This window comes from Gavia stellata, chromosome 22, assembly GCF_030936135.1.
Source record: "Gavia stellata isolate bGavSte3 chromosome 22, bGavSte3.hap2, whole genome shotgun sequence".
Taxonomy (NCBI): domain Eukaryota; kingdom Metazoa; phylum Chordata; class Aves; order Gaviiformes; family Gaviidae; genus Gavia; species Gavia stellata.
The window spans coordinates 1,902,795-1,929,496 of NC_082615.1; the positions used below are offsets into that span (position 1 = coordinate 1,902,795).

At 45.6% G+C, this 26,702-nt stretch overlaps 1 protein-coding gene across 1 annotated transcript in view; it reads right to left on the bottom strand.

The window, feature by feature from the left end:
* The window catches only part of SHISA6 (shisa family member 6), a 258,088-nt gene that overhangs the window by 210,873 nt on the left and 20,513 nt on the right, over positions 1–26,702 (bottom strand). The gene's annotated exons all lie outside the window — the stretch shown is intronic.

Sequence of the window (26,702 nt, forward strand, 5' to 3'; positions counted from 1 at the left end):
ACAGTGGTGATTCATGTAGAAATTAGAAAAAACAGAGGACTGATGGCAACACCTGCAGGGGTGAATAAGCAAGAGAAGCTTGTGCATAGGTGTCCTCCTGATTCAGGGTCCTATTTTGACCTGGGGCCACTGCTCCTGCATTATTATTGTGTAATTTGCTTTTCACATTCCTTCTCTATAGGGTTTTGGCTTGCTTTCAGTGGCCAGGGTACGAACAAGACAGAGTTGGATGTTTACTTGATAATGTGGATTTTTTTAACCATTTTAGCCTGGAAATTACAGTGGGCACCTCTGCTTCCAGTCACAGATATGCAGTCAAGACCTCTCCTGTTTGCTGTATTTCCTACAGCCCCTCTTTCTTGAACCACACTTTCACAACCTTCCTATGGGAACAGCAGCAATTACCTACATGGAAAAGTAACCTGAGGGAAGTGCCGAGTGCTTTTCCAGTTCTCTGTAATCTGACTTAGAAAGAGGAAGCAGCAGAAAAGAGTTACTGCTCTGTTACAACAGGTGCTCTGAAAATTGTGTCAAAAACCTATACACTAGAGAAACCCACTTCTGAGAAGGAGGTGAACACATTACAAAATTACACTGAAAATGGGAAGTCTCCAGAGGATAAGAGAGATGGCATGATCTTTGACTCAAACTGCAAGAGTTTTTAGTCTTGTGTTGGGATTTTGTGTTGCGTGGACTTCTGCAACTTCAGCCCTTAGTTTCCAAGTAATAACATCTCTTGAGATAACTAAATGAAACTGGTTTATGCTTGCATGCTTAACTGACTTTAAACCCTCAGTTTTATTTTGATATGAAGATATTAATTTCAGTAATGTTTAAAATGTCTGCAGTTACAATAATCTTCTTGAATAAAGAAAGAAGCTACAAAACTTCAGATACAGTCTCCAAATGTATTTAGCTTATGAAGTTACTTCTCAACAAACAGAATTTTTTGAAATACATTGTCCACATGTACATTAACACTGCAGCCTGCACAGTTTGCAATGTCTTTCAGGGGAAAAGGATGATGACGACTAATTTTTCCTTCTGGGTAAGACAGTAAAAGGGTATGTACCTGGTGCTGTCTCAGTTAACTCTGATGAGCTGAGTCCTTAAAGTCCATGATCTCAGGAAATCTCTGGGAGACAGGGGATAAAAGTAGAGGAAATAACTGCATGTATGTCTTAATCTTAGTCACCTTCTGAAGGCCTGGTCCTATCACTGGGACAGAAAGGGCAGAGGATGTAAAACCAGAGGTTTGTTATTAAAGAATGAGAATTTTTTATTAAAGAGAAGTTTGGGTTTTTTTCTGGTTAAGATGGGGGAAAACCTTCATTTGAAAGGTGCAATAGCATACAACTTACTAAGGAACCTTATTGGAAATGGAAATGAAGAGAATTTATGAGGGGAGAAAAGTGGTTAACCAAGTGGCATGAGTGATGAAGCACTCCACTTTACCCAGGTGTATGAGAAAAGGAAAATGGTTTCAGACACTCTCTGCTCATGTGCTGAGCCTGTGAATTTACAGCAGGCTGTGAATGATCCCGCTCTCAAGTGCTAGGCAATAGGTCTGCCCAGAGTGTAAACATGCATGTAGATTACCCCTCAAAGATGCTCTTCTCTCCAAGCCCCATCCTGTCTTCTCACATGGAGCCCCAGAGATGATTTTCTCACTGGTATTAAGCAGTCCTCACGTATGTAAGAATGACCCTTAATCTGCTCCTGTCCATTCAGGGTGTGGCTATAGAGAGAACAACTCTTAGTTTGTCCTGGATCTTTTCTACATTCAATCACACTTTTAAAGCTATAGAGAAAAACAGCCTGTGTAAAAGTAGAGTGGCAAATGATAGAGTACATTACATGTAAGGAGGACAGCAAGTTCCTATAGACACCTGGTCTAATATGGTTCTGTCAGGAAACTCTTCTGTTGCTGCTTTCTTTTCTTTATAACAGAAGGAGAGCAAGCCAGAGGATTCACTACGGGAATCATTAGTAGTTGCCTGTTTATTAATCTCTCCACTGCTGGCTCTCACCCCTCCTGCTGTGCTCCTGTCATCAGCAATATTGCACTGAAATTGCAGGACACAGCTACGTCCAGCTGCACAGGAGGAGGCCACTTGGACACATCTCAAGCATTGGGCAGCACATCCAGGACTTCCCAGTGCAAACACATGTAGAAAACTCATACGCTCAGCAGGTGCCTTCCAGCAGGGAAAATGGGGAGAAGTTAATGTTTGGAAGAGTTGCAGGTGCTTAAACAACCAGACATTTCTGTGATGAGTGAGGGCAGGATACAGGAGACTGTTTTTGTTTTTAAAACCTCTTTGTACTGAATTAACAAGAATTGTTTCAGCCGTCTGTATCCTCCCACTCCCCAAGTTCCTCCTTATCTCTCTTGGGGTTTTTTGTTTCCTCTGTGCCACATGGCGAAAGCAGTGTGTTACTCAAGGATGGAGGCTCTGCTTCTGCTCTCCAGGCTGGATCAGGAGCCTGGGACACGCACAGCTATGGGCGTGGAGCACCTTTCCGTAGCTCCTAGCAAAATCTGCATGCTCATTTCGTTGCGTAACAGGAGGCTGTGTTCCCCAAGACTGCAGATTCCTAGAGGTAGCTGGAAGTTGCGCTGGTGCCGTCTGTTTACTTGTTTAAATGCTTATAAAGAGTGGCTTCTGGGTATTTGATCTGGTTTTATATGATAATTCCAGTGCTTACTCGTAAAGATCTCCATAGCTAGGAGGAATGTTAGTAAATAGCACTATGCAGAGCTCTACACGCAAGTAACATCCACTTTTATTTGGGTTAGATATGCAGGAATATGACAGGAAGACATTCCCAAAGTACAGTGAAGCAATCTAATGGCGCAACTTGTGCCGTCGTTAATGAGAGACAGAAGGCCACCAATTCCCTGTGTTGTGCTGTGAAATTGTGCCCTAGAGTGCCTTTTAGCACAGGTTTCTCCAAGCCTAATCCACTTTCTAGTGATGCTGTGTCTCTGAATGCTGTATGCAATCTCTGGAATGAGCAGCTGCTCAGGAAGTGAACAGCATCATAGCCAGTCAAGCTATGCTGCTTCTGCTGGAGATTTGCTGATCTAATTTAGAGAGGGCCTAATATTCCCCTTCTAATTAATTTGTTCTGTTCGCCTGCGACTGAACTGGCTTCTGTTCTTTGGGAGCTCCTCAAAAATTAGATGCAATACCTGATGGAATTTAATTATATAGGCTGGGAGAAAGTGATTAAGGGCAAAGGGAGGGCTGATCACACCGTACACATGCTTCAAGGGTATTAGCAGAAGGGAAGGCAGAGGCTGCTTTTTCGCTGTTGGAGGGAGAATACTAAGGAGTGATTGTCTCCAGTAGGAACTTTAAGGTTAAAGATAAACATTGTTTGATATCTGAATGCCTTTGCAAGGGTCAGATGTGTATTACTAGAGCTGTTCAATTATGTTTCAGACACCATTCCAGTGAAACTAGGTCTGCACATCACCCTTGGCCTTGTGCAGCAGATCTCGATTCTAATGCTCTTGAATCCTCTTGGGAGCTGTGTACTTCCATAACAGGGAGAACAGGCTGCAAGAGAAGGATCTGCCAAGGAGCTGAACACAAAAGGGTTTGCTCCTGATCTCTGCCAGGGCTAGCTTGACCCACAGTCTGGGAGGCCCTAGACCACATAACCCAGGTCTCAGTGGGAGAACTGAGCTACCCAAGATGCTAAATGTGAAGGGGATTCAGGAGTGGGGGCTCTTAGGTCAAACTTCAACAGAAATTCTGCAAAATTGCACAATTCCACCAGTGTCTGGTCACCACAGCCATGCCCATCTCTGCTCCATGGCATGGGAATAACTTGTATTCAGAGAAAAATAGTGGAATTGCATAAAAGAGTGGCTAAGGAAAGAAATAGCAAAGTGAAGAAGAGAGGGGAGAGGAAAAACTGGGGCAAATCAGAATGCCTGATCACAGGAAACCATTTAGTTAGACTCCTGGAAACTGCTGGAGTCACATAACTGAAGGTGTTCAATGGTAATACAAGTAACCACAAAGTGTGGTTACTGCACACTGCACAAAGTGCAGACCTTTCCAGGCACATCCGGCACTTTAAGGTACTTGAATAGCATTGATGTTCAGGCATCATATGCCAGCACATGCTATATGGAGCTGGGTTCTGAAATGGTGGGGTGGTCTGGGATCCAAGGTGTCCAGAAAGCCAGAGGCACCCAAAGTAATAACCCCCATCAGCAGGGGAGAGTTTCCTGTGGCAGGGGTGGCTGCAGCCTCCTGGGGCACTGTGCTGAACCAGGACAGGCCAAGTGGGTGACTTTAAAAGAAAGTCACTGGGCAGGAAGGTGACAGAGAACGTGTCTCCTCCCAGACTGGTAGGGTCCTCTTGTGAAGGCACGTTAGGGATGTGTGAAGGGGTGCATGTACAGGAATCTCCTGGAGGGGATCTTCTGGGCTGTACATTCTTACCCTAAAGTCACTATCCAGGTAAGTCCTAAAATAACTGGAAATGGAAGAAAATGTGTCAAAGTATTTTATCTTAAACAAGCTGGTTAAAGCACTGGTACTTGGCAGCCTGCCACATACTATGAAAAATCTTTTTAGACCCAATACACAAGCCTTGATCTGCTTAGGAAACACTTCATGCATCCTCACTTGGGAATTCAGCAGCAAGGGGTCAGGGGAAGCAGTGAAGAAGCTGGATTTGTTCCCATCTCTTGCTCTGGTGCCACAGGAGACACCAGCTTCAGGGACAGTGACAAGGAAGCTCATGAGACTACATGTCTGTGTAACACTGCGAGACCACATCTGCCGTGGTGGAGCATCCTGTCCCTGCCCTGTTTAATGATCATTACCAGTAGCTGGTTGAGAAGAGTCCCCGTGCTAACGAGCACCTCAGAGCAGTGGCAGAGAAAAAGGACTTCCCTGCTGAGTGAGGACCCCTGATCAGATCAGCACTTCTATAGTGTGCAGCAAACACGTTCCTGCCTGAGTAATTTGTCTCACATGTATCAGTCCCGTCAGACTGTCTCTGTCAGTGATAATGCTTATCTGATTGAGGAGCTGATGGGGGTCACTCAGAGCCCATCCTACTACAAAATGGAGGCCTGTCTCCCAAAACCACCTTTGATTTATCAATAAACTATCTCTCTCAACTCCCACAAGCTTTCAGGAGCTTCATGCTGCTGCAGCAATACTGCTGCTCTTATCCCAACCAGCTGGGCACAATGAGAGGAGCTGCCATCCTACTTCTCAGATGAAAAGTTGACAAGCCCAGACATAGCCAGGTCTGTATGTTCCCACGCAAATACCATTTCTTAGCCAACAGAGAGGTCAAAGCTACCCCACCTGCTGAGCTATTTAAGCATAGCCACATGGTCCAGGAGACCCTGCAATAACTGCTCCCAGATTCATATGAGAGAGGATTAGAAGCTGCTATGAAAACAGCCACGAATATGAGGTGCTTCTCTCACCCACTATCTCTGTTTGCAGCCAGCTGGTGGCTCCCAGACAGTCTGCACAGGCGGATGTGCCTGGGATTATCCTGCCTCCTGATGCACCAAGCTGCTGGATCTGCTCAGAGACACTGGGAGGTTTGGCTGCTGCACAGCTTGGAGGATGGCATGAGTGAGCCCTTCCCGAGCTCAGGAGTAAAATCAGTTGCTCTCTAAGGGCTTGGTCCCATGTGAATATCATGATGAGAAACCAGAAATAAAGTAAGATACAACTTTGTAAAGTCTTTTGACACAGCTGGGTCTCAGGTCTCAGAATGACAGTATTGGGCACCAATTTCCTGCTAGCAAAATGCATCCTATACTGTTTTTCATTCTGTAGTCAAAGCCTAGTTCATTGGTTTTTCCTTGGTATGGAAATGGTCTCTGATTTTACCCCACAGCATATACCAGTTTGGCCTTTTCCAGTATTTGAAAGGATTTTAGATGTGTGCACGAGATTTTAATGAGCTTGCTATCTAGGGAGGGAAGTGTGAAGTGGGGAGAATGTAACAAATTGGAAAGTCTGAGAAGAAAAAGCACTGAGTGGGTTCAAAAATGAAAGAGATCACGCACTAGATTTGGTAACGATTGCTAATGGTATATTAAACTGCCTAGTCTGAGCTAGGAATTTGTTTTTCTGCTTCGAGTTTTCCGTTGTTTGTTTGTTTTGCTGATTTTACAGTTTTATGGCTGTTGACCTCATGAATGTGACAATTCTGATACAACTCTGACAGTGGTGACGATAATGACCAACAGTGATCACTTGTGATTAAGCAGTCCACCAGCTCGCTTGTGTCTGGCTGTTTTGCTGAATATCTTTTAAAAAGGTGAGTGATAGTGAGTATGCAGTGAAACAGAGAAACAAGCTTTGGAAGGAAAAGCAATTTAGATTCCCATTTTATAGCTGTCCGCAGATGGAACTTGGACTCCCAAAGCAGGAGAGAAGTATGGAGCCAGGGAGCCTGTTTGGAGGATACCACAGCCCTGTATGGCAGCCTTCCTCCATAAACAGGAGCAGGGACAAAGATAAATCCGAGTGCAGGGTACTGTGCAACTACACCCAGACTGTGTCATCCCAGATCAACTTCCCCTCTATGCTCAGAGAACTGGCAGCATGAGCAAAATGAAACACAAGGTATTCGAAGACTAATGTTTCTGCATCTATTTTGGGTTTAAGTGGCATTCAGCTGCTGAATGTGTGTGAGATTTGCCTTTCTATGCCTGACCCACAAGGAAAAAGGAACCAGAAGACATCAAGAAGACCTAGCTCTTTAATTCAGCACAGGCTTCTAGCTTTGGAGATCTCAGGCAAAGCTGGCTGGAAACTGGGGCTGAAATGGCACAAAAATGAATTGCCTGATCATTAGAAAGAAAATAAGAGAAAGTATCAGGCCAATCAAACACTTCACTCTGGACTTCTATTATTTTTAGGTCAGAGCTTGTTGAAGTCACAACTTGTTTGAAGCAGGAAACCTTGTCTTATTCATTTGGAGAAAGTCAACCTTAAATGCATCAGTGTGTTGAAAAGGAAACTCAAGAAAGAATACACACTGAGAAATATAACAAAACTGACTGCTGCTTTTAGAGACATTATCATCTTCTGGTCCAACCCTAAGGGTGGGAGCCAGCATAGACATGTCACAGTACTCCACAGCTGGGATTTGGAGAGTGCAACGAGCCTAAAATGCTAAGGAAAACTGCTGTTGAGGTCCCAGAGTATCTTGATAATATTGGATGCTAAACAAAGATTTTAGAAGTATAGAAGAACTTGTGTTTTGTAAACTTTAACTATGGGACAGGGGAATGATTTTCCTAAGAGGGCAGATTATCATCCGTCTGCCACTGGCTGGCTTTACATCTTCCTGTGAAGGAGAAGCTGGCCATTGCCAGACTTAAACATGAGAGTGGAGAGCAGATCTGAGCAGGCTGGAGGGGCCAATGGTCCCATTGTGCTTTGGGAATACAGACAGGGAAACATAATTTGATCTGCAGCTCTGTCATAGACTCCTCACAATGATTTCGTGACAGTACAGGTGGCTTAGGAGGAAGACCACCAGATATGCCCATACTTGAGACCCTGGCAGTTCATGTTCGAAGGGAAACTGGGTTGTCCTCTAACTGCAGTACAAATCGCGGTAATCACGCTGTGAGCTGTAGTCCTGGAAAATATACCTGCCCATATCCATGACATGGCATGACTGCCTTTTTTGCTGTCTCTAAAAGGCTGCACTGCTCTAAATCCAAGGCAACAGCTAATGGGGATCACAAGCTGCACGCTGTGGGATATCCTCTATTTCCCACACTTCCTGGTGGGAGTTTTTGTGTGCTGAACTGCTTATATTTCTGTCTCTTGATTTCTGTATGTTGCTTGAAGGAGAGGAAAGACATGGAAGTGGGTAATCCAGGCCTTAATATGCGAATGCTGTTCAGCTATAAGTGACAAGAGACCAGGGACAGAGCCTGGCTTACACATATCACAAAGCTTTGTAGGACCCTGCAATATTGATATGCAGTCGGTGCAAGCCATTGATTAGCCCCCAAAGCATGAAATAGTTAGAGCTGTAGATATGGCATCAGCATCACAATTTTGTCTTAAAAGCAAAGGAATAGCAGAGAACTGTGGGCAGCTTCCTTCCCTGCACTGCTGCAGCCACTGCAGCATGCTGTGCAGCGATTACTCCACCCCAGCATGCTCTCCACCCCTGCTACTGCAGGAGGAAGTAAATGAGCCCTTGGGGAGCCTTAGTCCTTTAATGAAGATCAGCCAGTAACAAAGCGTGCTGTTCAGATACACTAATGAAAAAATGTTCCCTTCCCAGGAACAAAGCTTCTTGCACTCCTTGGGCATTCTGCTTCCAGGAATCAGTTCATTTCAAGATAGGCAATGAATCCTGAATGACATGGACCCAACAAGGGAAGTTGGACACAGCTGGAGAGGTGAGCTACTGGTGCTGGTGGGGTCACTGCAATGTCATTGTCCCTGGGCTCAGAGTCCAGCGGGGATGGCCCTGTGGTGCCCTCTGTCCTGTAGTCTCAGTAGACTTGGACTTCTGTTCTGTTCTCTCCTAACTCCTCCCTTCCCCCTTCCTCAGTTTCAGACCTAGATCGTAAAAAATGTCACGGAGTTTCACTGACTGTTCAGACTTGATCTCAGCAGATCAAAGAGCAGATCTGGACGATTCCCTTCTCCCCTTTCTAACATATAGCCAGGGAGTAGTAGGAAAGACAGAGTGGAGGGCATGGAGAGACACAGGAGGGACATGAGAAAGGAGAAAGGTGAAGAAGAGAAGAAGGCAAGAAAGAGCAGAACATGCGTGTAATTCAACCAAAACCCCTGAATGGAAGCATCTCTATCCACTCATACCAGGTTACAGACTGCTCTGGGCAGTTCCTGAAGGGAACAGGGCATGGGAAAGGGACATCTTACAGCTCACACCTGTGAAAGGTACATCATCAACAGAACTGGGCAAGGGTGAGAGATCATGGGAATTGTCATATACCAAAACACAAATTTTCCCATTCTTATGCTGAGCTTTGTGGCTGTGGAAGTGGATTGGGTTAGTCAGAAGATCAGGATGTCAGAGATTTCTTTTTTCATGCTGGTAGGAGCAAGCTGAGAGCATTTTCCAGGAGTCAAGCAATTCAATGTCCATGTCTAACACACAGCGCTTTTTTAAACCTCATGGCAGGCCTGCACTACTTTGTATTTGGACCAAAACTATTACATCTCAGAGCCAGTGATCATATTTCCTTCTGTCTTTAGGAAACAATGGACTTTTTTACAAGACACTGGCAGCTTCTTCTAGCAATTCATTCTGGCACTGCATTTCTCTCAGTTTCACAAGCAGGATCAACTCTGTTTGCAGTACTTCTTTATTTCCTTCAGCCCTATACAAAGCTGGCACACTGAATTCCACAGGTGCCTCACACATGTGGTAATGTGAACACTGACTGAGTTACATCATGTGCCTCTGGATCTTCTGTGGTATCATTCAAGCTTCTCAAAACCCAACACAACTCTCCTTTGAAGTCCAGAAAGACACCTGCCAATTTCCAAAGGATCCCAAAATGTCATCATGAAGGAAGAGTCACAGTTTCTATTGCATTTCTGATGTGATGCTCACGCTGCAGCCCAAGCATTACCAAAGGGCAAACTGTAATACTTTGCCCAGGTCTTGCCTCTGCAGTCTAATGTCACCTGCTGTGATGAGTGATCTAACCCAGCTTTGAAGGGACTATATGTGAGGCAAGTGAGCCCTCTCACTAGCCGTCTGTATGCTGAAGATCTAGCCCTCAAGGAAAGCAGGAATGGTTTATCATTTCCAAATGAATGCCATAGCTTGACAGATGCCAGCTGCTGTGGGGGCCTCTGGTAAAATGAATTTGCTATTAGAAACTCCAGATGTGCCTGGGTGGAAAGCCCTCCTTGCACACCCTGCTGTGCCTTGTGAGGGAAGCCTCATTGCATTGCCCAACTCCCTGACCGAGCCTGGGCTGTTTGGGCTCAGGGATTTTCCCTGTTGGTACATGCTACAGCAGTGCCTGCACTGCTGATCGTCAGAGGTGAACTGGGGGAAGGTACCAAGTGGGGGTACCTCGTGAGAGGAGCCCTTTGTTCTTCTGAGCTGGAGACAAGATTCTGGTTCAGTTAAATAGAAATAGTTGGATCACAAGGAGCTGGGATACTTTCAGGGCATGGTTTAACTCCTGAAAGAGTGGTGCAAAAGCAGTTATGCCATCCAGCCTGGAGCCTCTCGTAGGCTGAATTACACAATGGCTCGGTGGGCCTGGCACAGGAGGGAGCAAGGAAGTGCTCAGCTCAGCACTCTTAGCTGAAGAATTAAACCTCCCATTATATTTACTGTCAGATAAATAAAGTTCAGTTTGCTACAGAAGGCATTCATCTGCCATAACTTTGCCCTCAAGACATCTAAGTCTTCACCTGGCCCCTCCTTTCTACATTCAGTGGAAAAGAAAAGAACATCTTCATTTCAAGGTAGCTCAGATGAAACCATCTCCAAGGTTGCCTACTTCCCTCAACTTCACCAGGAGCCCCCATGACCTGTTCAGACTTAGAGCTCTGAATTTGGCTGCCAAATAAGAGGTTCTTGGACGTGAGAGTCGCTGGAGGTGACAGAGGCAGCCCTCAACCTTTGTCTGATGACCTAAGCATCATGGAGATTTGATGGCTGCCAGTTGGTCCTAGACCTGGTTCGGAAAACTTTACTCATTTAACTTTCCTCAGTTGGCTAGAATAAACATAACTGAAATGCTCCCCATCCTGATTTGCCATCAAATCCAGTATACTTTAAACTTTTCCTACAAGGGGGAATTTTAAAGTCAATGCTATGATGAAAGTGTTTGACTGTTTACCCATGTGAGCATGGTGGGTGGAGGCACTGCTAAATATGGGAGTTCGATAGAAGGGGATGCAGCAGTGATAGCTATGAAGGAAGGAAAGCTGACAGTCTGGACTTGGTTGTGATGTTAGCCTGCTTGGTCTCTTTGGACAAGTTGTGTCTCTGCCTGTGCTTCAGTTTGACAACTTTTAAATGGTGATAATACTTATTTTCTCAGCTGGGCTTTGGGAGCATCCTTATAAATATTTATGAAGTACTTTGTTTATAACTGTAAGTAACTAAATGGGTATATGGAGTTGACAGTCTAAGGATGCAAGTTGTTTTGTTTCCCACACTTAAATGTAGTCATTTATGGTTTCTGCTTTCATTTGGAAGCAAAGAAGTTAGGAGCAACAACTTCAAAAACTCACATCTCAAACTGAGCCCCAATTAGAAAGAAAAGTCAGTATTTAAGAGACAAATCCTGCTGACATTAGGAAAAGCTCTTGTAGCTACTTCATATGCCTAAAGATATAGATAGGTGCCTGCTGAAGTCTACAGAAGTGCTGAAGTGTCTAGATCCTTTCTTAAATCAATTTGAGGGGGAACATCATGCTCAGACACACAAAAGCATTTGGGATCTTATCACCCACTCATTTTCCTGTGACAACTGTAGTCGCTTACCTTTGGGGACCTTCTGGGAATCCCCCTACTTGTCTTTTCACATGTTCCCACCCCGCTTTGTCCTTATCAGCAGTTGTCCCTGACCTTATCCTTGTCCTTGTTTCCAACTCAACAGGCAACTGCTAGTGCATGTTCCTAATAAACCCATTGCTCATGTAATGGCGGAGCTCCTTGAGCATCAAGTGCCTCCTGCTATTGTTGCCTAAATTCTGAGTCCAGTGATGGTCCTTCCATGGCACCCCTCACCACTTCCTCTGCCAAAGCTATTGCTGTTTCATAGGGACCAGAAGACTAACTCTTTGAAGGCAGTTGACCTGAGCAGTGTTATCAGTATCCTGTTCACTCAAACACTCACCCATCTACAATAACCCATACCTAACTCAAGCCCTGGATTCAAGCACAGGGTTAAGCACACTACTTCTGAACACAATGTCTCTTAGAAGGCAGAGATCAACAGCAGGGCTCGGAAGACCTGTCTGCTGTTACTGGCTTGACTCTGTGATGGCTAGTTGATTTTGGGGAAATACTTCATACCTCCTCCTGACACAGTTTCCTCCATAAATTGTGGGTGTTGATTCTCTCCATCATTAAGGGCTTGGAAACACACTAAAAATATCACTTGAAAGAAAGGGAGGGTTGTTCTGGAGGAAAATACTGCTTTAAAAATGGCTTTGGAATAAGGGGGATGCTGGTCCTGCGTGATTATCAGAGATTCTTTTATTGATTATTAGCTGATTATATTATCATACTGCCCTGAATTCCTGGACATGGACTGCTCTGCAACTGACCCTTGAAGATGGCTCCATCCTTGTGAGGTTGTACTGACAAGCAGTGGGTGATCATGGCATAGCCGTGCATTGACACACACTGTGCAGACTGCAGTAGCCGAGATGCTTTCTAGCAGTGGGATCCTACCAGGATCCCAAAGCAGAGATCCCTAAGGAATCCCCCACTCCACAAGTGGGGGAGGTGATTTTCACAAAGCAATTTGCTGCCAGGCTCACTGTGTATTTTAATTGCTAATGTGAATGTGCAGTGTGTATGCCAATGGAGAGCTGGTAACACACTTGAGATCTCAAGTTTAATAGGCCGAATGTAACACCAACATCTCATATGCATTTCATGCTTGACATTAGTTGCTCCAATAGGGCTTAGAGGTAAGTAGAGGTAAGTAGACCAGTCCAGATTCGGCTGGAAATGACTGAACAGAAACAAAGTGAACAAAGATCCATAACCATGCCTAAAAGACAAGGGTGAAGTTATAAATAAAATCTTAGTGAATAAGAAAGAGGAAAACAAGTATAAGTTAAAAGGCTACTGAGAAGAGAAAGGACTGGGAAAGCTTCCTGGAGGTGTTTTAATGTATGCTGGTGCTGAATGAAGATGCTGGAGAGAACTGACAGATGAGCATCTTGTACTAAAATAACAAAATACTAGTAAATCAGTATGTGTAGACAAGTGGAGGAGTCTAGCACTTCAGCGGTGTTTAAAGTAGGCAAAGCCTGGGAGGTGTCCTGCCTGGCTGCGAAGGGTCAATGTGCTGAGCCTTATACTGCCGATGCCAAGAACGGGTATTAACATCTGCAAGTTGTAGGAGGACAGGCACCCTACAGCTCCTGGCTTATGTTGAGGTATCATAGGTGCTCTTCCTCCAGAGATCTAAAAGCTCTTTTAGGAGGAGTGACATGACACAGCTATTATATCTTTGCCTCTCTCTTGTCCTTCCTGAGCTGCATGGAGTATGGACGCAGAAGGTCTCACATCCATTAAGTCAAGTGGGAACATGGGATTTCAACAGCAGATTTCTGCTCTGAGATCCCTGTAGGTCTCAGAGGAGTTGTTGTTCTATACCCACATTGTCACAAGCCCAAGTTCATGAGTTGCTGTGAGCAACAGAACAGCTTTGTCTTTGCTTCAAAGATCTGACTGCAAGCTCTCTCTCCTTACAGTGAGGTCCCTTTCTCTCTGGCCTGTTGGGATGTCCTCCCTTTGCAGGGCAGCAGGATATGCCAGTCTGCCCCATGTAATACCAAAATCTAATGAGAGTCGTATCACAATTTAAAACCACTTAGTGCCGTGTTAAATGAATCTTCTGCAGGATTTACTTGAGGAGAACATGTGGCACAGCTGTACAGTATAAGCCAGGCTCCATTTTTATGACCGACCGTTTTCTGGACCACTGTGCCCAGCCATCAGGCCCTGCTGACCAGAGCTGTGCATGCCCTATAGCTTTCGTGTACTGTGACTTTCTTTATTTGCACCTCTGATCACACAGGACCAGCCGCAGCGGTGACTGCACCAGGTAGCTTCTGTCTCCTAGACGGCTGTGCTCCTCACACCCAGACTCTCCCACCACCCCTGTATCCTTCTGTTCAGCTTAATGGGCAGCTGAAAAAAATGCCCCAGCACCTGCCTATTTTACATTAGCATGGGAATGCTTTACTACCCATGCTGTCAGGAGATGTCATGGAGCTAAATTGCACAAGACAGCCACTGATGGATTATGGCACCCAAAATTAACAAGAGGGATATTTATATTTTCACTGCCGAAGCCTTGGAATGAGTCCCTTTTTGTTTGGCAGCGCTCCCCCAGAACTGCATTAGAAAGCTGCTGAAGGCTAAGGCAGATGCTTGCAGAAAGTGAGTGCTGGCTTTGTTTACTAGGTGGTTACTCTCACAGAGAGGAATTCAGCCAGTCACTTTGATCTTAAAGGTGACACCATTATATTTCTGCCTTTCTTGAGTGAAAGTGAGCTCAGATTTGGCCCTTTTTCAAGCAGTTCTACTTGGGGACAACAATTTTCTTGGGCTGAATCACTCTGAGCCTGTCTTTTTCTAGTTCTGGGCCAGATTTGCACATGACTTTGGTTGTCTCCTGTCAGAGAAACTCTGTCAGCGTTCCCTGGTGGCAAACTCTTAACAAGAAAGTATGTGGTGGATCAGTAAAATCATGACAATGCCATATGTGGAAGGGTGCCAAGGTCAGCTTGTAAAGTGGGGGCTGCTTTAGCAGCTCTCTGAGTCAGGCTCTGTTCAGCAGCTCGGTCTGTGCGATGCACTCTGCCCCTGGGCAGGGGGTATCAGCAGGGATGTGACACGCGTGAGTCTGTCCGTTGCGAACCAGGCTGGGATGCGCGACTGCCACTGTTGAATCAGCTCCTTGGATTTAGACTCTTCTTTGTAAGGGGTGTATTATCTTTCCCTCCTGCTGCTCGAAACAAGAGCTCAGCAGGTGTTTTAATTTTACCAAGCAACTGGAAGCAAGAGTGGTTTTAACCCATAAATCCTCAGTTGGTGTCAGAACCTCTCCCTAACTCCAGGGGAGCATGATGATAAGTAGCAGAAGCCACACGCAGACCTCATACATGACCTGGAGGACCCTGTGCCCTGGTGGGCAGGACAAGGCTTAGTCCATCTGCCCCGCAGTGCTGGCATTCGTTCTCCCTCCCTGACAGTCCGCTGGCAGTCAGCAAGCTGGCCTTCAGGGCAGATACCATGCCACGTTGTTTTTTGGTCTATTTTCTGTTTGGCTGAATTGCTAATGCCATAGTAATTACTTAGGAAAATTCCTTAATCAAAATCACATTTGTGGAGGTAATGAGCAAATAGGTCAAGGAGAGCAATGTGCCTTTTAAGCAGGAGCCGCTTCCCTGAGCATCTGCAGAGCTGGCTGCCTTGAAGGACCATCGGGAAGGCCCGGGTGGGACAGGGCTGTGGTCTAAGGCATGTTTGAAGTGCAAACAGGACTGACTTTTTGGGTGCTGTATGCTCTGGGGATGCTGCAATACACAACTCCTAGGAGGACTCTGCCCAGCACAGCCCTGATTCATGCAGCGCTCCTTGTTGCTCAGTCTTCCAGGAGCACATTGCTTTTAAGGAGATGCCCTTAGTCTCTGAATGGATCTGACCATCAGCTTCAGTACCTAGAGGTCTTAGAGGAAACCTGTTGATAGAAGCTGTCCTGGATTCTTGGAAGGGCGAGGTCAGTCAGAGATTCAGATAGTCCAAAACATTGCAAGCACAGAATAGATTTTCTCCAAGACTTCATATTTTAAACAGCTAAATACAAAGATGAAGTAGGTACTACTGAGACCTAAAACACAGCTAGGTGTTCAGTATTCCCAGCTAGCTCCCTATCCAATGGACAGCTTGCTGGCTTGCTTCTCACTGATGTTGGAAATCTTTTCACTAGATTATTATCTTCATACTGTTAAGTCCCTTCTGTCAGTCTCAGATTTGAGAGTTCAGAATAATTCCACATCACATACAACCTTTTGTCACACATACAACCTTTTGTCACCTCACTGTACGTCTTTTCTAGATCATTTAAATATACACTGAGCAGCACATGTCCCAAAGCAGATCTTCTAGGACTCTAATCATTCGCACAGTGCAAAACCTGACTGTTTGTTCACATCTGTTGCTTTCTTTTAATCTGCTATTAATTCTTGAGAAGACCTTTCCTTTTATCCCATGGTATTCTCAAGCACTGTTGATGAAAGACCTCACCGACAATTTCCAAAGAAAAATGACTACCCTGCCTTGACAGAATCGATTCCATCCACACGTCAGTCGATTTCCTTCATGGAGCACTAGCAGACTCATAATGCGTGCCCTCCTTTCACAAAAGCCATCTTGACTCTTCTTTTTCATTTTATTGTAATCCCTCACAGTGCACCTGCTCTACCAGCTCGTCTTTCACATTCCCAGCGTCATCTCTAAAGCCTTTCTAAAGACTAACATTGCCACCTTCCACTCACCTGGCACAAAGGCTGATTAAATGGTTAGACTGAATTTCAGGATAACTCAGCAGCTCTCCTTTAAAATCCCTTGAACGACTATTGCCTAGTCCAGATTACTTTTTACCATTTCATGGATAAGATTTTATACAAAACTTCACTGATTCTTCAGTTTTAAGGAGATCATCAGAAACAGCCCCTACACTGCATGTGGAAATCTCCTGTCCTCCCCCACTACAGAGATTAACAGTGCAAAGATTAAAAAGTCAGTGGTTTTGTCTTCCTTGAGCAACATCATATTTTGAAGATATGCATTGCCATAATTTTCTAGCAGTCTCTGACTAAAAATTTTCCTTCCTTTAGATCAAGACGTCAGATTACACAAGAAGAAAGATAACGTTTTTCTGTTGCAAAATCTCCTTTCATCTAGCACAGGGGAGATTCCTGAAAGACACATAACACTTGTCTGGGTAAGAGAGCTACTTCAAGCTTAGCTTTGTCCCAAAAACTAAGAGCAATTACAGATTTCTGCCTTTACAACTCTGATAGTAGGAAGGAATCTGTTGTTTTGTTTTTCTATTTAAATCTATTTCTTTAGCTATAGTAAAGGAATTGGCATAATTCACCAACAGAAAACCAACAGCAAAAGCAAAAAGAACCCCAAACCTATCAGAGCCAGACATTTCATTGCACATGCTTCCTCCTGGGAGAGGAGAAAAATACATGCAAGCCCAAACTGAAGTTAGCTGTGGTTTTTAATGTGTTGCTGGAAAGCACATGGACAGTCACTCGAGAGGAAGAGCCACCCTCCCTTCCCACTTTATCCTTCTGCTGGAGGGGATTCACCTTCTCCAAAGGCATGGTAATGTCTGGACTTTGCCTTGTGTCTCCTGCCTACCCCTGAGCTAAGCTAACCTCCCTTAGTTAGACACCTACACGCCATGCGATACCAGAGGAGCCAAGACATAAGTGCTAGTATGAAAGGAGTCACCCTTCGAATGCAAGCAGTGTCTCCAAGCTGCATGAAGACCCCAAAAGATGTGAGCTTGGCCATAGCATCATGCCAGTGCCACAGTGCTCTGAGAGTCTGTCATTGTGGCAGGGTGTCATTAGAGACTCCAGTACACGCAGTAGGGAGGTGGGATGGGGGGAATCTGGGAGGACTCATGGAAGGTTGGTGCCTGTGCCAGCCTCCACCACCTGGTTTCTTGTTATGGATGCCCTCACCAGCAGGGAAGAGGAGTTTTTGCTAATTGAAAGTGCCCCAGAAAAGCCTGAGCCCCTGATTTATGAAGGGCAGTGCAATTAGCCTCATAAACAATTCAAGAACGTAAATCAGGAAAGGGCTGGCTAGCAGCAGACAGTGAAACATTAATGATCTTACAGCTGCTCAAAGGTAAATATTTCATTAGCTCCACCAAGTATCATTCTGACAATTATGTCAAACTGATGTTCACAGGTGTCACCCTGCAACTTAATACAATGCAGTGATCATGTCTGTGCAAGCAGAACCAAATCCCCACCCAAGCGACTGGGCAGTCAGGGTCTGTCAGCTCCTAAAGAAGTGCATACGCCTGTAAGCCTGGACACACGTGGACGTGTGTACACCGTATGACAGCAGAAAGGTAAGAACAGGAGTTCAAAAAGCAACATTTGTACTTCCGTAAAGAAACCAGCACTCCCTAAGCTGCCACAGGATCTCCCTGAGTGCCAAGGGCAGGAAAGCAGCTCTTCACATCGAACTCATGGACACTAAAGAAGTCCAAGTATGGGACGACCAAATGTCTCAAGATCACTGGGTTCTCCTACAGAGAAGGAACTAGATCTACAGTGCAGATCCCTTGCTCTTCTGGTTACTAAATTGCATAACTTGAAAGGAGGAGGGCCCTGATCATTTTCTCAGTTGCTCATTCCTCCAGATCAACCATACTCATGACTGGTACTGGTGTTCATCACTTGCCCTGCCTCAGGCACTTCTATTCCTTGCTCTCCAGTCACATTGTCCCTGAACCTGCCAGGTGCTCAGCATAGTGCTCACCCCCATGACATCCTAGCTGAAGATTCTGGGGATCCTGCACAAAATGTCAATATATTTAGAGAAACAGAGACAGACAGACAGAGGAGCTGACACAATAGCATATAAGGAAGTAGCAGAGAAATGTAGAATGCACAAAAGGGGGATGAAGAGGCATGTGGCAAAAGCACTTGGGACATGGTTCAGTGGGCAGGGTTGTGTTGGGTTAAAGGTTGGACGTGATGATCTTGTAGGTCTTTTCCAACCTTAATGATTCCGTGATTCTGTGTGATTCTGTGATTCTGTGACTAGATAAGCACTATTAGAAGTGTGCCAGGGCTGAAAAGCCATGGGCTATAGTCAGGAGTGATTGACAGGATTGGTTTTGCTCAAAATCTGTGGGCGAAATGATTACGGGGAATATGTTAGAGAGGAGGTTACCCTAGGACCTGAAGATTACTGCAAAACTGCACAATGGGACACAGGTTTCAAAAGAAATCTTTGTAATGTTCTCAGTCATATATCACTGAGAAGTGCGTCATTGTGGGAGAGTTTAACTCCCACCTCCAGACCAAAGAAGTAATACCACTACTAATAGGAAAGCCCAGTTATTTCTGGATGCAACAGATGACACATTTCTCCATCAGTCAGGAGGCCCACCAGAGGTTATGCTGCCTCGGACTGGGGCTTGGTTGCATAATGCAGACCTTGCAAAAAGGCTCCCGCTAGAACATAGGTGTAACTTGACTTCAGAGAACAAAAAGAAAGACAAACTAGGGAGACAGTCTGGGACATCAATGGACTAAAGGGTTCAGAATTTCTGAACGTTGGAAAACCTGGAATTTCCTCAAATCTTGAGGCTAAAACTATCAAACCAAACCAAACTGAAGGTCTTGGCTGCGACAAATCTCCCATAATACTCTCCAAAATCAAGGTTTGTCCCTATTTTAGATGTGTGACTTTTTGCCTCATACAAAAAGTCTGGGATCCTTGGAGAAGTGACTGCTCGTTGGTTGGGAAGTTGCAGCTATATTTGTCAAAGACTCTTGAGGGATGCTTTGCTGCTGCCCTTCCCTGTATCTCCAGACAGAAGCAGTTGGGAGTTTCACAGGCTGGCTCTGCACAGACCAGCCTCACCAGCCATGCCAGGTGCTACAGAGCTGCAGGACTTAGGCTGGGGGGCAACTACCTGCCCTTTCCAGCTATGGGCTGACAGCACTGTTTTCCTTTTTTGTCAGCCAAGAAAGAACTTATTGTCCTGCTCAGATGGGAGTGATCCAGCTTCAGCACCTCCCAACTACCTGTGGGCAAAGCCTCACAGGGTCCACAGGCTATCTGCAGAGGATATGGGAGTTGGTGTTGTTTTTTCAGGGCTGGCACAAGGCACTGTCCTGGGTTACTGGCATTCTCCTGAAGGACAGGGATATCTCCCATGTGATCTCATAGATGTCAAGTGACAGCCATAGTGCTATACAATCACTCTCTTGCATGTCAGATGGCATCACAACAACTCATGACAACTTATCTAACCCCTTGCTACAACTCTTGCACCCACAAGGCATGAGAACAGCAAGCGTTGATCAGAACCCATACTTATCTACCTGAATCCTTTGATGGACAAGCCTACTCAGAACCATGATAGGCAAGTGGAGAGTGGAGGCAAGTGGAGAGTGGAGGCAAGTGGAGAGGCAAGTGGAGTCATTAGTCCAGCTCCTAGTACTGCCCTCTGCCACAGCAGAGGGACGGAGGACAAAAGGAAAGGACAGTAAGTTAGGTGTGACAGGAAGGCTCCTCTTCCACCTTAGCTCCTCCAGCCATGCCACACCTGAAGTCCTCTGGGGTCATTCCTGTACCTCTTAGATGCTCATCAAGGAGGATGACCCACACACAGCAAGTAGCCTCAGAAGAGAGAGGACACCAGCTAACTCTGTGCTGAGTGGTTCTGCCAGTGCCAGGCACTGAATTGATGCAATGAGTGCAGTCAGAAACCTGGAAACTTGGAATAAGAACCTCTGAGATCCACAATGACGAACCCCAATGCAGCAGTGGGACGCTTCAGAGAAGGAGATAGTTGGAGCTACCTGACTAGCCTGAGCATCAAGAGCCCTTTCAACTTCCCCTCCTCCACCCTGCTTCCTGATCACTGAATATATTAATACTTAAGTAGAATTTAATAGGAAAACTTGTCCTGTTGAGCTGTGCAACCTGGATGCCACACTCACTGTCTATGATCTCAGGCAACCTGCAGCAGTTCAGTTTGCTTAATGCTGCACTTAACCTACAGCATGGACACATCTCCACACCTTTCTTGCATCCTCAAATCATCACAAAGACTAATTCCTAGCAGAGTTCCCCAAAGATCCTTCCTATAATGGCTGTAGCACTGCTTGCTACAAGGAAGATGGGATGTATAGGTACCGGAATTTTGAGTGCAGGCTGCCTATGTGAACAGTACAGGGATCTAGCACATTGCCCCGGGAACACTTGGGATTTCAGGTCACTCCGGCAAGCATGATGTGGACAGTAGAACTGCACCCTGCCCGTGGAGCTTGCTGAGAAATGATTTCTCGGTAGGAAAAGCTGTGGATCCGGGAGGAGAGATGTGAAATGAAAGGAAGTGCCACAGAAGCTGCACTACTGCAGTTGGGAGATATTGGGTAGGAAAGCCACAGATCTGAGAATTAATATTTACCTGACTGCCTTTTCAGAGGGGTCATTCCGAGCATTGGGGCACCACTCTTTGACTGGCAGCAATTGAACATCTTGCATGGGGGTTGTTTTAGAGAGCAATGGTTATCCACAGAAGTGATTTAACGCTAGAAGATAGAGGTGTTGGAACAGCTGACAAACCAGGGACATATTTGGGGAGAGAGCTGCAAAAGGCCGTCTATATATATTCAAATTATTTTCCTGAGAAGGATTTGATGAGATGTGAACTACGTTATTTGCTAATGTTGCAGTACAGAGCCTTGTCCAAAGCCCAGGAGAGTCAGAAGGAATCTTTCCATTAACTTCTCTGATTGTAAGTGAGATTGTGACAGATGTACTCCCTTTTCCTTCCTCCTCAAATATTTTAAATCAAACAGAAAGAGTAGTTAGATTTGTCCTTTTATGGAGGATGGCATTGTTCCTTCTTAGGTATGCTCAGATAAATAGCCACATGGGAGTCTTTTCAGGTACCTGCAACAAGTAAGATGGTCTGAGGGTAATAAAGCTTCAGAGAAGAGGAAGTGAGGCAAGACCCACTAAATTCCCAAGGTACACACACATGGCTGACGTGCCAAAAGGAACAGGGACGGCACCAATGATAGAAGCTGATTGCAGCCAACAATAAAAGCTGTCTTCAGATCTTTAACATGAGCCAAACCTCCCTGTCACCTTTCAATCTAGAAAAAACCTCTTGCTGAAAGCCACCAGAAAACACCCCTGGCATATCCCAGAAGGTGGGAATACCCTGGAGATATAAGCATTGGAAGGAGAAGCTAAGCTGTCCCATGTAGAGAAACACTCCTGAAAGAAATGGGAAGGCAGCCCTGCAGACTCTTCCTCAACCCTTTGCTCTGGCTGAGCAGAGCTTGAGACAAGACAATGAAAGACAACTGGCTAAGCCTTTTAGGATGCCTAATCAGAACACTAATAGATGCCTAATTCAGAACACTAATCAACCAGGTTTTCAGAGCCTTGAGCAATATCTTCTGCTGGTAAATGCTCTCACTTCCCCTAGCCAGGATCTTGCAAGGTCTCCAAAAGCTACACATCTGGATGTCAGATGAGCTATTCATTACATACTCAAGGACTGATTCATGAGAAGTTAACCATGACTTCCCCAGTATCACCTTTATTCTTACACGTCTGTAAGCTGAGCTGGTAGTTTTCCATGACAAGGTTGCAAGAGTTACTGCTAGATTTGCAGAGCCTGTGTGCCAGTGCTCTTCATAGAGGCTGTGGCCAGGGGCCAGCTGTGGAGTTTACTGCTCCTGGTGATAACGCCAGGAACAAAATAGTGAACCTTTGTTTCAGTACATTTTTGCGTAATTTTAAAGTCAGCAAAGTCAACTGGGCAGCAAAGAAAGGAAGCTGGTAGCGATGAAAGCAGAGCATAGATTGAGTTGCAATATTTGGGCAGGGGTCCAAAAAGAGGGGAAGGAAATTTTACTGATTATGGCACATTCTTAATGGAGTATTGCTTCCAGCTCCTCACCTCTGTTTACACTTCTATACAGCGTGATAGGATCAGCAATCATGAAATGGGGGAAGCTCAACATGTAGAATGTACTTATAAAGATTTCATTCTTCACAGTGTCAAAAGCAACTAGTTGCATTACTTTCTGGAGGCCAATTTAATTGTTGTCAATACCAGTTGCAAATTGGCTTTAACATTTTAAATTGATGTTTTCTGTAAACTGCTCTGATTAATGGAAGAAAACATTGTGTTTCTGCCTTTTATCTGAAGATCTAATGCATTTTGCAAACAATAATTGATCTAGCAAGACACATAGAGGCAAAAAGGGAGAAGCAAATCTGCTACAGAAACGATTTTACCCTTCCACAGCATCCAGCAGAGTTGCAAAATGGTACAGGACAGAACAGCTGGTTAGACACTGGGCTTAGTTGTTTTTTTCCCCAAGGAAACTCCTGAGCAGCTTAAAACTTAAATACCTTAACTGCAGTCAGAATTGTTTCCATTGTAAAATGCCACCACCATGGTGTCAAATTTGAGTTCTGGAAAATCCCAAACCTGCTGGTCCGAACTTCAGCCCGCTTCATCTCAAAGTGCATGTAGCCTTGAAGGTGCTGATAGTCAATCCCAGTTGGACACCAAGTTCCCAGAGGATCTAAGCAGAGGCTCTCCTGCATACTTGCTCACAGGCAACCTCTAAAACTCCTGCTCAAGTCTACAGGTACATGGGACACAGCTCAGTGGTTACAAATTCAGCACTGCCTAAATAGGGCTGCCCTCTCAGCCCTGCTCCTGATTGCACTCCTACATTTCATCGTATGACCTCTTCCTGAGCTGATTTTGCTGGGTTAATGAGTTAAACCAGCTGATGGAAGAATGTGACAGCACCAGAGTCAGCGCAGAGGGCAGTGGCCATGGCAGAGGATGTGAGAAGAAGAGGACTGAGACCTCTGCTTCAATGCCAGAAGAGCCATTAGGCTGACTCAACTGCCTGTGAAACCGGAGCTTGGAGGAAGAACGGGCAAGCTTCCAGATTCAAGTCAAGACACAGGTCAGGGCTCAAATCAAAACCTAGCCAGGAGCATGACTCCCCTTGCCTACTGCATCCTCAAGCCCCAGGTGACATGCTGCCCTCCCATTGCTGGGGCGGGGGCTGAGCTTTGTGTTGCCCCCCCACCCCCCCAGCCCTGTTTCCCATGTGCTCCCAGAGGACCTGAGCCTGGGCAGCTGGTGAGTGCTGAGATGGCACGGCAACAACTTCAGGTCAGACACCCAGTGCTCTCCAGGGAAAGCAGTACCTCCCAGTCCTGCCCTTTCTCACGGCACTCCAAATTCTCCAGAATACCTGTGCCAGATACCTGCTCTAATGGCCCTCTGCTCCCAATCCTTTCCCAGATCTGGAGGGGGAGGGCAGAGCACAGGGTGAGGGGAACCACCTGGCTTAAACACCGTTCCCTCCTGTGACACACAATGCAGACTTTGTAGCGTGAGCAACACAGGACCAGGACATGAACTGGCCTCCCCCCTTAGGTGTTATGCTCCAAAACTGTTTCCATCTCTGCTTTTGTACATTTTGAGAACAGTACTTCTTTGCCATTCCCAATCCAGCTGTACAGATCCAGGAACTGGGAAAGCATCCAAATGTATCAGGTTGGACTTCCCACACACACACAGTCTCCATCCTCCGTAACTCCTTCTCACTGCTCCTGGTCGGTGTTACTGTGACTCTCCTGCATCCATCAGTCCCACTTCCCAGGACCCACAATGCCATCAGTCCCGGGATTTGCTCTTAAACCCAGCAACTGCTACAAACATCGAAGCCCAGTTCTGGGCAGGAGGCCCATGCGCTCCCACTCTTTGTGTGCACTGCAAGCAGGCGCATGGGGCACGGGGAGCTGGTGCTGCCGCACGGCGCGATCCGGGGCACCGCTCAGCGTGTTGCAGCACATGCCCACAGCCACTCTGTCCCCTGCAACGTGCAGGTCCCGGGCTGGTTACACACCTGCATTAGAATCACAGACTTTTTCCACGTTAACACCTCTTCTCCCCCAAAACACAGTGCCAGAAAAGCCCACTTCAATTAATTTCCTCATTCTCCATGTGTTTTCAGCAGGTTGAGTTTCACTGTGAGGCTTTGTTTCAAAGTAAATCTATATGCTTAATCCTCTCTCCTGCTTATAACTTGCATTAGTCTCTCTTAAAAAAAATGCTGTTACCATAGTAACCTACAGTTTCTAGATGTCGCTGTGGATGATAAGCGCTGCTGTGCCTGGCCTTGTGGCTCTGGGACTGCACTCTGTCGAATGAATGCTAAATTCCACCAAAACACTTTTAGCAGGCACCTGATATTTATCCTGTAGCTCTGGGTGTTGCTACTCTGTCGTGGCTATGTGGTTCATGTGAGTATCAAGACATTATACTTATGAGTATCAAGACATTATACTTATAAGTGTATATATACACACACAGTCCACCTACCTATTTTTTTCCTCACAACAGTCAGACTTTTTTTTTTCTTGTTTTTTCTAATTTTTTGTCATTTGTTAGCTGTTTTGATGCATGAAACCCTGACATCAGTCATGGGAGATATTGGACGTGAGACACAAGAAACTGTTGCAACTGTTGTTGCTTGTTATTCTCCAGAAAGTTCACTGGTAAATATATTTGCAGTGGGGATATTTTGTTGTCTCATGTGTCTTGTTAGTGGGGCATAGTTTTCCCAAAGGTTCTTTTTCACAGATTACTCTAAAACTTTACAGCTCATTAAAACACTCAGGAGACCAGCATAAATCAATAACTAGAGGCAGAAGTAGGTGCAGCCCCAGTCTCACCGAGGGAAGGAGGAGGCTGCATGGCTCAGGAGAGCGCTGGGGATCACAGGCTGTGCTTGTCAGTATTAGCGAGCAGCGTGTGTTTAAACCCTTACGGCTGCTCATGTTTGTTTGGATATCCCCACATCACCAGGTCCTAACCTCTGGCAGCAACAGAAGAGGGAACTTGGATGTCCAAAACAGTAAGATTAAGAAAGGATAAGCAAAGAAATATTTAACAGTTAAGAAGATCCATTTGGAATCAGGGTAATTAGGCTGATGGCATTGCAGCTTATTCACCTGATTTCCCAACCCGTCCCTTCTCCTGGGTTTATTGGATTACAAGTACTTTGGGACAAAGTCTTTGCTTTCCAGCGCAAGTGTAAAAGCTCTCGCTTGCTCTTAGGATACAGGATTGAAGTCAGGTCTGTGCCCATGTTAAGGCGCAGGAGGAAGCATCCCTGCACATTCAGAGAAGGACTAAAGCACACACCGCAGCACACATCCCCTCTGAGATATGCCAACCTGAAAGGAAAGTGGTGGTCCCAGGGCAAAGCTGCTCTCTCAGTACCTGGGAAAAGTGCATCAGTTACTCAGGGATAGATATTTACAAGGCTTTAGGCATTTATTTTGAAGTCAAGGGAAGATGGTAACCCAAGTACCTTTCAAAGTAAGGCCCTTAGCCTCTCTGTGCTCCATTTCCCCATCTGTGAAATGCAGACTGGCAATGCCACAGACAGTGGGAGTTAAAGGGCATCAGCTGCCCTGGTACTAGGGGTGAGTGAATACCTATGATGTCTAACACTGCACAGACTAACTTAGGTCCTAAATAATTGAGGAACCTAGATCCTTCACACCGAAGAAGATAGCAGCTAGTGTCCTATCTTAGCTACCCTGCACCAATTCCAGCAGCATTCACCTCTCCCCACTCTCTGCTGGACTGGTATTTTGGATGCCAGGACACTGAGTAACTCTTACCCTCAAAATGTCTGGGAGACAGAAAAATCTAACATTTTCTGGTGGCTCAGAAAATGTATTAACCCATTTGGGATTTTCCTGGGAGGGAAAGCTGTGGGAAGCATTGGGGCTTACCATAACAGGGCTGTGCTTGGAGGAAAAAGCAGATGGAGTGGCATTGAATCACCTTATCTTCTACAGATCCTGGAGGTTTCAAACCTGGTCCTGTTTCTTTCTTTTCAAATGTCAGTGAACAGCAACAGGAGTATGGAGAAAAGAAAAATCCTGTTCCTGGAACTCTCTGGGCGTTTTCCAAGTGGTTTCCCTAATTCTTCACCCGCCTGCACCTTAACTAGTTTCTTACAACAGAGCACAGGGGCTGTAAAATGCTACTGCGGGGACTAGGGGACCATTTTACACCTGCTTTGTATTCCCCTGAACAGCTGTAAATGACAACACAAACTGTGAAGCAGCAGGGAATTTGAACGCCT